The sequence below is a fragment of the Oryx dammah genome, unplaced genomic scaffold (genome assembly GCF_014754425.2).
Source record: "Oryx dammah isolate SB20612 unplaced genomic scaffold, SCBI_Odam_1.1 HiC_scaffold_23, whole genome shotgun sequence".
Classification (NCBI taxonomy): domain Eukaryota; kingdom Metazoa; phylum Chordata; class Mammalia; order Artiodactyla; family Bovidae; genus Oryx; species Oryx dammah.
In genome coordinates this window covers 44,620,828-44,633,531 of record NW_024070207.1, presented here as the reverse complement: position 1 = coordinate 44,633,531, position 12,704 = coordinate 44,620,828, and the positions used below count along the sequence as shown (strand labels likewise).

Below are 12,704 nucleotides of genomic sequence, written 5' to 3'. Positions count from 1 at the left end.
CCACCTCGATCTCCCCACCCCAAGCCCGCGCCCCCACTCGGTCCCAGCAGCGGCGGCCGAGAGGCAGTCTTGATTAGCTCGGTCTCAAGGCCCAAGGGATTAGAGACTCCGCGAGGGTCTGTAACAGTCTCTTGGGCGGGCGGCAACTCTTAAAGCTGGACCGAGCATCAGATCTGGGTAGGATGTAGCATTCGGTGTCTTTCGTGAAGTCACCCAGCAAATGAAATCTGAGCCAACATGTAGTACCAGGGGTGCCTCCGAACAAATACGCCCTCAAAGCAAACTCCACCAATCGCTGCCTGGGCAGCCTTGAAAGCGCCATCAAGAGGCATGAACAAGAGTTTAGAAAAGGGAACAGTTTCTGGTGGGATCTGGCCAAAAATAAGTCCAGCCCCTCAGAATACCAGCGCGGGGCGGGGGTGGGGTGGGGTGGAACTTGTTTCCACTCAACTCCTTAATAGGACCCCGAGTTTCTCTGATACTCTCTACAAATGCTTGTCCGCTGATTACTCCAGGCTTCTTACAAAGCTTGTTTGAGACTGGCAGCTAAGAATGCTAAACAAATACTTCTGGAAAAATGAAAATGGATGTGAAACACGGCTGTTTATGCCACACAATTGTTTTCATGTGTTAAGGTACACATTTCCCTTAAAGCTCCAAAGACATACTTTGCTTCAGGAGGCCTGTCTTAAGATTTTGGGTCATTTTTCAGGCTTTAGTCAATGCATCACAGACAAAGTCCCTAAATACAAGCACCAATGCCAGATTTAGCAAATAAAAACACGGGTCACTCAGTTCAAGGTGAATCTCAGATAAACAGCAAATATTTTTTCAGGCAAGTATGTCCTTTACAGTATGTGGGACACACTTATACTTTCAAAAGTATTTGTTGCTTAACTGAAATGTAAATATAACAGGGTGTCCTGTTATTTTTTCTGGCAACTTCTAAGAATAATGCAATGACTACTTGAATTCTTTTGTTTACAATCCAACAAACAAGATACAAATCTACATGGAGAGGTAGGCAAAAAATATCACAAGGATTCTTAATAACTTATACACAAAAAAGAATAGTCACTTTGAAATATTTATTAGGAAAGCAGTAAAAAGCTTGAGAAGGAAATGGCAATCCACTCCAGTATTCTTGCCTGGAGAATCCCATGGACGGAGAAGCCTAGTAGGTTACAGTCCACGGGGTTGCAAAGAGTCGGATACGACTGAGTGACTTCACCTTACCTTACCTTACCTTATATTAATTGAAGAGCTTGTCCAATAGGGTAGTTAAGGGTTTTCATACAGGGATCTGCAAACTGCCCCCTGGGAGCTGGGTCAGGCCTGCAACCACTTCTTGGGTGCTTTTGAGCTAAGAATGGTTTTCACACTTTTTAATGGTAGAAAAGAATCGAAAGAAGAATAATATTTTGTGGCAAGTGGAAGTTATATGTGTTTCAAATTTCAGTATCCATAATTGAAGTTTTATTGTAACTCAGCCACACAATTTTTTTTTTTTTACTGCCTTGGGCTGTTTTCAGGCTATAAAAGCAAACTTGAGGTTTTGCAACAGAGATGAATCAACCTGAAAAACCAGAAATATGTACTATCTGGGCCTTTACAGAAGTCTGTCAACCTCTGATATGGATGAAACCATTGCCTGTAAAGTCGTGATACCAATAATCAGTAACTCTGTGAGCTATAACTCTGTACTAAACATTTTCCTCTGCAGAAACTATTTGCTTGGCTGTCCTTTTTCCAGTAGTCTAGAAAAAGACCATATTTTCATAGATACAAAATTTTGGTAAATTGAAATCAATGGCGTTTGAATGAGATTGGTTTTAACAATACCGGCCACCTCTGCTTTTCACAGTTTCTAATTCACCCTTTGTGCGCTGCTGCACCGCCTCACAAACCACAGCATCTCTGTGGTTTTTATAGCCCCAACTTGCTCAGCATTTTATCAAAGCAGTTAGCCTGCCACCTAGTGGGGAAAGGTGGGAGTGTATGATTATCATTTATTCAGGTAAACTGACTGGCTAGCTTTAAGCTGTAGGACCTTGGACAGGGTTGATTACAATAGTAATTACATTTGAATGGTAGTTTGTCATTTACAAAGCACTTCCTTGTATAGTATTTTAATTAATCCTCTCTTCAGACAAACAGCGTTATAAGCAGATCTTCTTTGACCTATTTTTCTGTTGACAAATGGAGTCAGAACATTACCTTATTTATTCAGAGTCATACCAATAAGCAAGTGTTTTGTTCACAGACGCCCTCGAACTTAGGTTCCCTCATTTCTACATTTCTAGCTCTACTTTATCGAAAGCTTCTATTTGCCATAAGTATATATATTTTAGTAAATTTCCAAAGATAGTCTTTTTAGACAAACATGAGCCATCCAAAATATCCCTTGTCAAGAAAAAATTCTAAGGAATACAACATGATTTATTCTAGGTAAATGTTTAATTAATGTTTATCAAAACCAAGGTGTAAGTTAAGATCCATTTTCCGAGGGAGGGTGAATAAATTGGGCAGAAGACACTTAAGGCTTAATCCTTGGAGGGCTGTTTGATTACTGGCAGAATACCAGCCACCTTTAAATCCTTTTTGATTAAGACATAATCATTTTTCCAATGCAATATGATTCCCCTACTTATAAAGCTAAAAAATGATGTTTGAACAGAGCTTTCAGAGTATAAGACACAGAGGTCTCAAAAAGAGATCCATTTTAATTGCTCTGTGTCTCAGGAACTTCCAGAGGCTTGTTGTGAATCTACAAAGGGATCTTTGAGCTCGCTATGCTAAAGCTCATTTGAAAAAGGAGATTTGTGGTTCCTTCCAGTGCTTATTAATGTGCCTCCATCTTGAACAGCAGCCTATGTGCTTTAGTGATGACCAAGAACCAGATTAAGTGAGCCAAAGGTTAGGGCAACCCAAAAGAAAGAGACACGTATACAATGACATTTCATTGGCTGAATCTACAGTTGGACACACAATGGGAATGTACTTAATCACGAGCTACCTGCGAAATGCAGTCATACTTGTCGACTGCACCCAAAATCACACAAAGGGTCAAATGAGAAAGAACAGTTTCCACAGCTTTGCAGATCATGGTTTTCAGACTGTGCCTGTTTCTTGTGAACACGGCCCCTGTGGGAACACTTTAGTATTACAGTCATCCCTCAGTTTCTTGGGAGGTAGGCAGGGAAGTTGGTGGGGAGGAGGCTGGTTCCACGATCCCACTCCACCTCTCACAGATACCAAAATGCACAGATGCTCAAGCTCCTTACATAAAACGGTGTAGTATGCTTGGCCCTCCATATCTGCCAGTTTCACATCTGCTGATTCAACTGCGGATTGAATTTTTCACATTCAGTTGGTTGAATCCAAGGATGTGCAACCAGAGGAGGTTCAACCTGGGGATAGGAGGGCAGACTGTATTTGGAAATAGCTGCACTATCATATTAAAATTACAGCTTGAGGTAAGGGTGTGAAAGCTAAGGCACCTGGGACTTGGGAATGAAATTCTTTTATTGCCTCACTTTCAGCACAATCTTAAGTTTAAGCACAGGTGATGCCTACTGTTTGCAAGCTTTGCTGATGTGATTTGTATTTCTGAAACTCTAATTTGGACATAATCTTGGACCTGTTTTATTGGTTGCCCCCATTGTCTTGACAGCTAACATTGTGGCTGAGCCATTTCTAGCTGCTGAGGCCTGGGCATGCGTGTGGCTAGTACATGGCTCAACTCAGGTGTATCTTCACAATTATGCAAAGAGGGTAGTACTGATCATTTTTAAATAGCCCCTGAGGTTCACTACTGGTTTTCTCAAGCAAGTCAGGTCATCCTAAGTTGTCCCTATAAATTCACAGCACAAAAGTTCCCTAAAGTTGCTACCTATTTATATCACAACTAGTATTGTTGCTGCTACTGCTAGTGCCACCAACAATTGACACATATAGTGTTCCCTTTTGCTAGGCACCATCCTAGGAGCTTCATATACATGAACTAAATCAATCCTCAGAGGTTGTACCTGTGGGACACAGTCTATTGTCACCCCCATTTTACAGATGTTAATACCAAGACCCAGAGTGGCTAAGAGACTCGTTCAAGTTCACTGATGAATTTGAATATAAATGCAAGCAGTCTGACTGCAGAACCCTAGCTTTTAATTAATATTGCCTCAATCCCAAAGCACAATCAGAAGAAAAGACACACTGCTTACTCAATGAAGTCCAGTGACCCAGCTTGTCATTGACTACCTTCCATGATCTGGATGCACCTTATGTTTTCCTCACATTGTGCCACCATTCAGCCAAGTCTACTTCAGCCACTTCAGAGGACTTACTGATACCCAGCAGGACTCTGTGGAGCTCCTGGACACAAAAGCCTTTTGTGTCCCCCATTGCTTGACTACAGGAACTAGGCTTCATTCAGCCTCCAAGAGTTTCCCTGAGTTCCAATGGGCAGGTTCAAACAGTTGCTTAATTAGGGAAGGGAGGGAATGCAGAGATAAGGGAGGAACAGTCAAAAAGCAGCCTTGGGGCAAGGTCCTGGTTTGCCTGGATACACATAACAGCCTTGCATTGATCTGTTTTGCAGATACTGAAACCCCCTCCAGGTGGGAAAAAGTTATTAAAGATGGTACACTGCCCACAAATATACAGACCCCAGACCAGTTGAGACCTGAATGCTGATGATGCTGACTCCGATTACATCACCACCAGCCCATCAGAAGAATGTCCACGAGCTGACCACACCCTCTTTGAACCATTACTATAAAACTTCTCACTACCCTCTCAAAGTTGGGACACACAATTTTGAGGGCATTTAGCCTGCTGCGGACCCCTCTGCCTGGCAAAGCAGTACAGCTATTTTTACTTCACTCAGAACTCTGTCTCTGAAAATTAATTTGGTGTGGGGGTACAGAGGCCAAGTTCAGCTCCATTGCCAGAAAGAGGTCACACCTTGACTCACGCTGCCCCTTCTGCACTGTCCCCTCCGTCACCTCCTCCCTTGTTGAGTTTCTACTAATCCCGTAAGGCCCAGCTCCAATTTGATCTCTTCGGTAAACACTTGAGGCCCCAGCTGGAAGTAAACACATTCACCCCTGAATCCTCCCTCATAACTCTTTGTCTGAATTTCTCTCAGGCACTTAGCACCTTTTACATGGTATTAGAGCTCTTTATGTGCATAGCAGTCACATTCACTAGAAGATAAATTCGCTAAAGAAGACTCAACTCAAACTCGGCTTCAACCATGAGTCCCTCCTTGGCTTCCCCAATGATATTAACTCCCATGTGCATGCTAAGTCGCTTCAGTCATGTTCGATTCTTTGTGACCCCATGGACCGTAGCCTGCCAGGCTCCTCTGTCCATGGGATTCTCCAGGCAAGAATACTGGAGTGGTTGCCATTTCCTTCTCCAGGGCATCTTCCTGATGGAAGAATCGAACCTCTGTCTCCTGCACTGCAGTCAGATTCTTTACCACTGAGCCACCAGGGAAGCCCTTTTAACTCCTAAGCTCCCTCACTACTTTGTTCTTACCTTAATTGTCTGTAACACTTAACCTTATCCCACAGGTCTGTCATTAGTTTGGGTATCTGCCTTTTCCTAGGAGGTAAACTCAAGAACAGAGGTTGTTTTATTTGGCTTTATATCCTCAGCCTAGTATAACCTCTTGTTCATTTGTTTGTTGAATGAGTGAATGAATGAATGAGTGAAGCCTTTCCTGAATTCCTCCTGCTAGAAGTAATCACTCCCTTCTCTGAACTCTAATAGCTTCTTGTTCTTCCTTGTGGCACTTTCGTTTCTTACCTTGTATTACAGTTATCCACAAACAAGTCTTAGCTCCTTGTTAGACTATAAGCACCTTAAGGTTGGGCAATGCCTTAGTTATCTCTAAGGTTTGATCTTAGAAATAGGTATCTCTATAGTTCCATCACCTGACAGAATTACTGGTCCAATAAATGGGCTCAGTAAATATTTTTGAGTGATTCATCACAATGAATATAGCCCCTTAACGATGGGCTCATAGGTGTCCCCAAAGAAAAAATGAAAAAAGGCCGAGCAGGGTGGGGATTAGCCATGCAGACTGAGGTGAGCCTTGTGTGATGGAAGGGCTGTGAATACTATGGGACCTGTCACTCACACAGATACAAACAAGTAGCCATCACTTATCATTGTGAGAACTGACATTAGAGGCAATTCATTATCCTTTGCTTTGCAACTGGATAAATTAGAACAAACACCACCATCTTCCAAAACAATAAGACCAAGTGATAAAAGCCTATAAAGAAAAAAATTAGTTTCAGGTTCATACAATAGCTGTACATGTTCTAGAAAAAGAACTATGCATTCACTGGCCAGTGCAACTATATCCCAAACCTAGAATTTCTTTCACATTATTAAGGATTTATCTTAGCACCTAGTACTATAAGAAAAGTAATTAAAAAGTGTATATGATAATGTGATTGTAGAAAGGTTTTAAAACTCATAAAATAATCATGTGGGTCTACAAGTTAATACTGGATCATTCTTATGACATCATTGATAAATCAGCAAAAATAAAATATTTATCAGAATGAAGTAATCTTGAAAACTGAATTATTATTTATAGAACAATACATGTATAATTTAAGGGAAGAAAGGAAAAGAACACTTGCTGAGAACCTACCACCTGTCGAATACAATCCACAATGATTTTACACACATTGTCTAATTCATCCCTCTGAAAAATCATGAGAGGTCACATGAAAATCATAAGCATCTGAACTGGAACTTGGTCATAGGTCACATGTGTCCTCCCCTTTATTCTTCCCCTCTTATTAAGAATTCACTGCAAACATAGCTCACTGGAATTCCTCATCAGTACTGTTTAACTGGAACCCTCTCCACACCAACAGCATTTGAGATGCTATCTGAAATAGCAGTTGATTGAATTTCAGAGATTCATTCAACACCATCTAAGTCCCAGTACTCAATATTTCTCCCATTAACCTACCCTATTGTCACTGCACATCAAATATCTTTATGTAGTTAGCTTAAATTAAACCTGTTAAGTGATGCAGACTAGTGTTTCTAATTTTTTTTCATCTCCCCCAAATACACTATTTTAGTAGCCTGAAGACAGAAAGTCAATTGTGGCAATCCAGCTGTTCCAATGAATCAATAATCCACTTGGCGTCTGGCTGTCAAATACCAAACCAACCATCAACAGAAAATAAGGAGTCAAATTCTCTAGCCTGCCACTAACTAATTGAGTGGGTCGTTTTTCCTTAGCAGTGGTGACAGTCCCTTCCAAGCAACAGTAGGCATGAGAGTAGTATTGGACCAGCACGCAGACAGGGGACTTACTTGAAGGTATTACAGGCAGTTTCAGACTTCGGAAAAGTTTGTGAAAATGTATAACAACAAATTTAAGTAATAAAGTATTCACAGTTTTGAAAACACTAAGCTCTTGTCAAAACAGCAGAGTTAATTCCTTTTAGAATTAAATGAAGGAACAATAATTAGGTATGTAATTATCCATAACAATGTTTGTAAGATTTGTAATTATAGTTAATTGCTATAAAATGTGTTGATTTTAAAAGCTGTTAACGAAATTGAAAATAAAGTAATGGCATTGTAGATGCACATTTCATTATGTTCGTCCAGGCACATGGGCTAGGGTAAAGCCTTAAATGACGTTGCAACCCAGCTCACTGTAGTAGCTGCTGGGCTGGCTATATGTTCAGCTTCCCTTACTTTTGTTGCACCACTTTTTTTGCTTTTTTACTTTGTCTCTGCACATGTAACAGGTTCTATTATTCTCTGCTCCCTTTCCCCATTCCATAGAGCTCCTGTGAAGGAGATTCCAAGAGAAACTGATCCATGGATTAAGAAAAAATAAAATGAAGTAATGGAGGTGATCTGGCTTTAAAGTTGGAATACCATTGGATTGGGTTTCCCTGGTGGCTCAGATGGTAAAGAATCTGCCTGCAACACGGGAGACCGGGTTTGATCCCTCTGTCAAGAAGACCCCCTAGAGAAGGAAATGGCTACCCACTCCAGTATTCTTGCTTGGAGAGTCCCATGGACAGAGGATTCTGGCAGGCTACAGTCTATGGGGTCACAGAGTCAGACACGACTGAGTGACTAACAGTTTCACCATTGGATTATTAATGTCAGGGTTAACTCTCTCTACACTTGACCTGATGGCAAATCACGTCACTTTTATTCTCTGCAGCCACAACTATCTCTTAACACAAGAGGTTTCCAATTTCCCCCTTTCTGATGTTTTGTTCAAATGTGATTTGGGTTATAATTATAGTATAAAGATGGACTTTCAGGGGGAAAAAAGCATGATGTTATCTTTTCAAACTTCACCTTACATTAAAAAATCTAAATTCATGGCTCTGCAATATCTCTTTGTTAAGTTAAATCACCATCCTCTTATGGGCTGTCCTTGTTACTTATTTTTCTATTTTTAGTGGGGAGAAATTTTATAAGCAGTTCAGAGAATTATTTTTTCTTCAAGCACTTAAATTTTCATGTTTCAATAATATATAGTTACTAATCACCATTCTAACTATTGCTTGTCCATTTTAATAGTTCTTTACCTAGTAACATTTACTTACTTACATTGGGCTATAAATCACCTGCATTTAACATTTTTCATATTTGAGACCAATTTGATCCCTTAAAATATCTCTGCAACACTAAACGTATACTCTGGACACTGTGAGACTCAAACCCAACTGGCAAAAGATGCTATCATTAGCTTTCCATCTATGTCTAATATCTCTTTTGTGAAAATGCATGGGGAGTGAAGATACCCTGAGTCTAAATATTTGATTAACTAATTAGCCTTTAGTAATTTGCTCCCAATAAAACCCCAGCACTTTCAGATTGATTTGAAAAAGTGGACAATTTCACTGCGATATTAATATTCATTAATTCATTCATCTATTCATCCCACAGACCTTTCCTCAGCTGCTATTCTGGGCACAGCATCACCATTTAAGGTGCTGGAGATATGTAGAGTAATTCATCACACGTCCTGACAAAGGTATGAGGTAGGTCCTACTGTGATTCCTATTTCACAAGTGGAACTTTAAGAAGTTACTTGCCCAATGTCACATAGCCAGTAAGCAACAGAGCCACTCCATAATAACTCAGACAACATGACATCTTTTACTGAATCTTTCACTCAGGGAAGTAGTATTTAATCAAAAATCCTAGACAGAGGATTGGAAAAGCCTCAGGACACTGTGGACGCAGAGGACTATTTACTGGAAAAAAATGTTAGTCACTCATTCATGTCAGACTCTTTGTGACCCCACGAACTGTCAGGCTCCTCTGTCCATGGGATTTTTCAGGCAAGAATACTGGAGTGGGTTGCCATGCCCTTCTCCAAGGGATCTTCCTGACTCTGGGACTGAAGTCGGGTCTCCTGCACTGCAGGCAAATTCTTTACCATCTGAGCAACCAGGGAGGCCCCTATTTACTGGAACTTTCCCCTTAAATCTCTACCGCCTTGACAAGACATTATCACAACTGTAAAGTGAAGTGAAGAAGTGAAGTGAAGTCGCTCAGTTGTTTCCGACTCTTCATGACCCCATGGACTGTAGCCCACCAGGCTCCTCCATCCATGGAATTTTCCAGGCAAGAGTACTGGATTGGGTTGCCATTTCCTTCTCCAGGGGATCTTCCCCAACCCAGGAATTGAACCTGGGTCTCCTGCATTGTAGGCAGATGCTTTACCATCTGAGCCACCAGGGAAGGCCCTATCACCACTGTAGGTGGCACCAAATTTGGCCATTCATGATCACAATAACTCAGCACCTCTTTTTCAAGCACCCCTACAGTCAGAAAGTGCTTTGACTTCCCAGGATCCCAAGATACAATTCAGTAGGATCTGATTTAAAAGCCGAGAGTTTTTTGTTATTTTGCCAATCTATTCCGAACTCACACCAGGTCACCAGCCTTAGTCATCCATAGAGACTGAGCAGGCACCTGGAGCTCTATGAACTAACAGGACCTTGGAGGTGCCTCCTAAAATTTGAGGGTCATGTTAGAAGATACAGCCTGTGCTACTAGGAATCAATGTGAACTCGATGACTGCTCATTCCAAAATAGAGGATGGTCCAGTTCCAATCAAGCTGCCTTTTCTATGTTCCCTTCCTTAGACCCCTTAAAATTCCCCTTCAAAAAATCCCCCACTAAAACAAAAGCCAAACAAAGTAACACAAATTTGGCAGAAGGAATTCTCTTAACCAAAGAGATGGTCACATTCCTTAACCCCATGTTCCTCTCTGAAAAGAGAACAAGTAATACTAAGTATCTCCCTAGGAGGCCAAATGGAATGCAGTAAGCTGATTTTCAGAAGTAGCAGCTAAGACAGAATTAATCTAAGTTAGTGTTTCCTGTATGTTTGCTTGATTTTAACAACAGAAGAGCTAAGAAAAGGGTCCGTTCATCCTGGAAAATTAGTTGAGGGTATGAGCTAAGTTTGTTTGAGTATTGCATGCCCCCTTCCTCCAGCAGCTGGCCAACCTGGAGTTATACATGTTTCTGGCATTCATGTTACAGAGTCCTATATCATTACGATCACACCATCTACAGCCTTTTGGAAGGAATTCAGAGCACAGAAGAAATTATCACTATGAGTTGCATTTCTGCTGCTAAGTCGCTTCAGTCGTGTCTGACTCTGTTCAACCCCATAGACGGCAGCCCACCAGGCTCCCCCGTCCCTGGGATTCTCCAGGCAAGAACACTAGAGTGGGTTGCCATTTCCTTCTCCAATGCATTAAAGTGAAAAGTGAAAGTAAAGCTGCTCAGTTGTGCCCGGCTCTTAGCAACCCCACGGACTGCAGCCTACCAGGCTCCTTCGTCCATGGGATTTTCCAGGCAAGAGTACTGGAGTGGGTTGCCATTGCCTTCTCTGATGAGTTGCATTAGGTGAATCAAAATCATTAGGAGGAATCAAGTGTTTGTGATTCCCCATGTGATTCTAAAGTGCTTCCAGGGCTGAGAACTGCAAGTTTAGATGGTTTCAACTCTGAGAGGTTTCCAAGTAACTGGAACTCAAATCACATGCAAAAGGAGTTATAACATAGTTTGTGGATAAAATTTTTAAATTTTCAGATAACACATGGATAAAAGTGAAAAGCAACAGGTAAATTAATTTTATAACACATTTTATATAACCGAATATATCCAAAATATTAGATACAAACATAGATCCACATGGACACTTAAACACTGATTCTGTCTTTTGTGCATTTAGTCATTGACTGGCCATCCCCTGGCAGGCACTGTGCTAGGCGCTGCAAGGTACACAGAAGTCAAGGAGATTTTCATTATAGGGGACTGGAAGGCAAAAGTAGGAAGTCAAGAAACAACTGGAGTAACAGGCAAATTTGGCCTTAGAGTACAAAATGAAGCAGGGCAAAGGCTAACAGAGTTTTGCCAAGAGAACGCACTGGTCATAGCAAACACCCTCTTCCAACAACACAAGAGAAGACTCTACACATGGACATCATCAGATGGTCAATACCGAAATCAGATTGATTATATTCTCTGCAGCCAAAGATGGAAAATCTATATAGTCAGTGAAAAAAAAAAAAAAAAAAACAGGGAGCTGACCGTGGATCAGATCATGGACTACTTATTGCTAAATTCAGACTTAAAGAAAGTAGGGAAAACCACTAGACCATTCAGGTAGACCTAAATCAAATCCTTTTTGATTATACAGTGGAAGTGAGAAATAGATTCAAGGGATTAGATCTGATAGACAGAGTGCCTCAAGAACTGTGGATGGAGGTTTGTGACATTGTACAGGAGGCAGTGATAAAGACCATCCCCAAGAAAAAGAAATGAAAAAAGGCAAAATGGTTGTCTGAGGAGGCCTTACAAATAGCTATGGAAAGAAGAGAAGTGAAAGGCAAAGGAGAAAAGGAAAGATATATCCATTTGAATGCAGAGTTCTGAAGAATAGCAAGGAGAGATAAGAAAGCCTTCCTCAGTGATCAATGAAAAGAAACAGAGGAAAACAATAGAATGGGGAAGACTAGCGATCTCTTCAAAAAAATTAGAGATACCAAGGGAACATTTCATGCAAAGATGGGCACAATAAAGGACAGAAATGGTATGGACCTAACAGAAGCAGAAGAGATTAAGAAGAGGTGGCAAGAATACACAGAACTATATAAAAAAGATCTTCATGACCCAGATAATCACAATGGTATGATCACTCACCTAGAGCCAGACATCCTGGAATGTGAAGTCAAGTGGGCCTTAGGAAGCATCACTACGAACAAAGCTAGTAGAGACAATGAAATTCCAGTTGAGCTATTTCAAATCCTGAAAGATGATGCTGTTAAAGTGCTGTACTCAATATGCCAGCAAATTTGGAAAACTCAACAGTGGCCACAGGACTGGAAAAGGTCAGTCTTCATTCCAATCCCAAAGAAAGGCAATACCAAAGAAGACTCAAATTATTGCACAATTGCACTCATCTCACACGCTAGGTAAGTGATGCTCAATATTCTCCAAGCCGTGCTTCAACAGTACATGAACCATGAATTTCCAGATGTTCAAGCTGGATTTAGAAAAGGCAGAGGAACCAGAGATCAAATTGCCAACATCTGTTGGATCATCGAAAAGCAAGAGAGTTCCAGAAAAACATCTACTTCTGCTTTATTGACTATGCCAAAGCCTTTGACTAT

General features: G+C 41.0%; 1 non-coding gene across 1 annotated transcript; it reads right to left on the bottom strand.

Moving 5' to 3' along the window:
* Positions 1–9,683: 9,683 nt before the first annotated feature.
* Positions 9,684–9,756, bottom strand: TRNAC-ACA. The gene has a single exon. It is a non-coding gene; the product is annotated as a tRNA-Cys (tRNA).
* Between the last annotated feature and the right edge of the window lie 2,948 nt (positions 9,757–12,704).